The following is a 3,345-nucleotide window of genomic DNA, read 5'->3' on the forward strand; positions in this document are numbered from 1 at the left end:
AAAAAAAAAAAAAAAAAAAAAGTCAAAATTTCATAACAAAAAAACTACAAACACATGTTTGGAGCTGTCTTTTCTCTCCTTGGTATTTTGCTGTGCTTCCATATGCCTTCTGGAATGGAAGCGTTGCATATAGGCCACAACGAGAGCTAACACATTAGAAAAGCTGGCAGATTTTAAAGGAAGACAGACCCATGTGGTTAAAGCCATCGTTAAGCTTCAGAATAACAAGCCCCAGAGGCCCCGGTCTCAGGAATTCATGTGTAGTGTGAAAATTAATTTCCTTCATGGTTTAATACAGTTAAGGTGTTCTTCTATACACTGTTTTCTGGGAATATAATCTATTCATCTATTCTTTTTTTTTTAAAGATTTATTTATTATTATAAGTAAGTACACTGTAGCTGTCTTCAGACACACCAGAAGAGGGCGTCAGGTCTCATTACAGATGGTTTTGAGCCACCATGTGGTTGCTGGGATTTGAACTCTGGACCTTCAGAAGAGCAGTCGGGTGCTCTTACCCACTGAGCCATCTCACCAGCCCTATTCATCTATTCTTTATTCCTGCTTTCTATTTGGACTTATCCCCATCCCCTCTTCTTTTTCTGGTGAGATTTCTGAGAGCTCAGGGGCTGGAGAGATGGCCCAGTGGTTAAGAGCACTGATTGCTCTTCTAGAGGTCCTGAGTTCAAATCCCAGCAACCACATGGTGGCTCACAACCATCTGTAATGGGATCTGATGCCCTTCTGGTGTGTCTGAAGACAGCTGCAGTGTACTTATATATAATAAATTTGAGAGAGAGAGAGCAAGAGCGAGCCAGAGAGCGCTCTGGAAAGAGCCTATCTGTACTTTTTTGTATTTTTCTCCTGTCAATAGGTAAACCACACTAATTAGTTCTACAGCTATAATAATAGTAGTCCACTACTTCTTTGTCCAATGGGGACGATTAAGTTAGTGAGACAGTTCAGTGTGGAAAGGCGCTTGTCTTGAAGACTGACAACCTAAGTTCAATCCCTGGGACCCACATAATAGACGTAGGGAACCAACTCCTACAAGTTCTCTTTTGGCCTCCACATGTGTGCTGGATATGTGCACAGGTACATACACATTCAAAGAAATAAATATAATAAAATTTGGGATTAGAGAAAGAGATTTCAGCAGAAAAGAGTTCCAGTTTCAGGGAATCCAATGACTTATTCTGGCCTCCGTGGGCACTGAACACATGTAGTACACAGATACACATGCAGCTAAAACGCTCATACACATAAAAAAATAAATTTAAAAAGAATGTTACTTAAAAAATAATGACATCCCCTTGGATGTGAGGACCTCAGGATTCCAAGGACTGTCTTCTCAGAGTCTGCCCAACTGCAAAAGGCTAGGTGGCTGACACTTGGAGATGGGGTGGGAGCAGATGCCACAGTCTTTTGACATACCCACCAAAAAGGCCATTTGGAAATAAAGCTGCTTTGGTTGCCAGCAGAGCTCTTGTCTCAGAGGGGGCCCTGGCAGATGGTGGCGCGCCTGTTATTACAGGCAATCCCTGCTGATGTTCTTCCTTCTTCGAAATAGAGCGTTTATTCAGCTCCAATTTGTTACCATGGGTTGTCCCAAAATGATGAAGGAAAATTCAAGAGACTGCCAGGGGCCAGTTGGATTTGAAACATTTGTATTCAGCACAGCAGATGCTCTTGGCTACAAAGAACAGCTTTTTAGATGTGAAGGCAACAAGGAAAGAGAAATAAATAGTAGGGACAGAGGACTGTCCCATGGGAGATGACAGCCAGGCTCAAAAAACTCTCCACCAAATGGGCCAAGCAAAACACAGCCAGTGAGACAGGTCTGCACCCGGAATGCTAACAACCATCAAGAGTGGATTCCGGGAGAGGGGCAACCTGGTTCAACCAGTGACTCACAGATGAGACTGTGAGCCATTTGTAAGGAAGGACTGAGTCTGTAGACTGAATTGCAAGCTGAGCTCACGTGTCACTGGCCACAGAGGTCCAGCCCAGTCTGTGGATGCAGTGAGGGAGTCCAGGAAGGGCTTTCCCTGGCTTTTGTAGTGGAACTGGGAAGCCCCTCCTCAGGGGAAGATGTCTTCATTTGCTGCTGAGATGCAGGAACTGACTCTTGGCCATGCTTAGATCCTTCATAGGCAAGTTCATATGTCCACCAGGCATACAACGGGCAGAAAGGGGGCAACACATCTCTTCAATGAATCTTAGCTGCTTAGCAATGCTGTTGTTTTCTTGAGCAGGGGCTCTTGTAGACTGGCTTTGAACTTGGTGCTGTAGCCAAGGATACCCTTGAACTTCTCTGATCCTCCTGCCTCTACCTCTTGAGTGCTGGGATTATGTGTGTGTGTCACTAGGAGAAAGGTTTTCTGTATGCCAAGCAAGTGCTCTACCAACTGAGCTATATCCCCAGGGGCCACTGCCATAAACTCCACTATGTCTTTCCTGCCATGGTGGACTTCAAATCACAAGCCAGGGCCAGTGAGACGGCTCAGTGGCTAAAGGCACCTGCAACATAACTTGATGACCCACTTCAATCCCTGGGACACACAGTGGGAGGAGAGACCCAGCTGACAAGAGTTGTCCTCAGACCTGAGGCACGTAGACTCCCTACGCACTACGATAAAAGAACAACTGGATGAATAAAGAAGGGTCAAAAAATCATAGGCCTGACGAAGCTTTTTAGACTGTGTCAGATGATTTGATCAAGCACTACAGAGGTGACTTATATCCTGTGCCTGTGGAGGGGCGTGAGCATGGAGGCCTGTGGAGTGGAACAGGCCCAAGAGAGCCTGGCCTCTCGGGTAGAGGCCAGCCAGGGCTTGACAGAGAGCCGAGACGGCAGGACTGACCTATGTGCTCCATTTCCTGTGTACTCAAGACCCCACCATGCAGCTGTTGGACCTGGGGATTCTGTAAGGTGACTTGATAGTGACCTTCCTCTGACCATTGCCTCTGAATGGTCTGAGATGCTGGCCATTGCATGGTGTCTGACTGTAGGGAATTGGCGCCCAGGCTCCTGGTGACTTGTCTTGAAGGACTCCATTGAAACTGACAAATGACAAGAGTGGCAAATGGGGCTGGACTTGTGTGACTCTTGCCCTGACCTTTTTCAAGCCCTCTATAAGTCTGATCCATATTCGATTACCTTTGGATAAGCAGCCCCTGCCTGGTGACTGAGCTAGACACAGCTAGTAAGCTGTCTGGATTACGCTAGCCTGTCTTCTGGAGCCTTCCAGGTCATTCCCTGAAGAAAACTGAGCACGGGGAAGATTCTTTGGCAGTACTTTTGGGAAGATTATTTTGGGCCAGAGACTTTGAGGTCTTTCCAGACA

Source organism: Mus caroli, chromosome 9 (genome assembly GCF_900094665.2).
Source record: "Mus caroli chromosome 9, CAROLI_EIJ_v1.1, whole genome shotgun sequence".
NCBI lineage: Eukaryota > Metazoa > Chordata > Mammalia > Rodentia > Muridae > Mus > Mus caroli.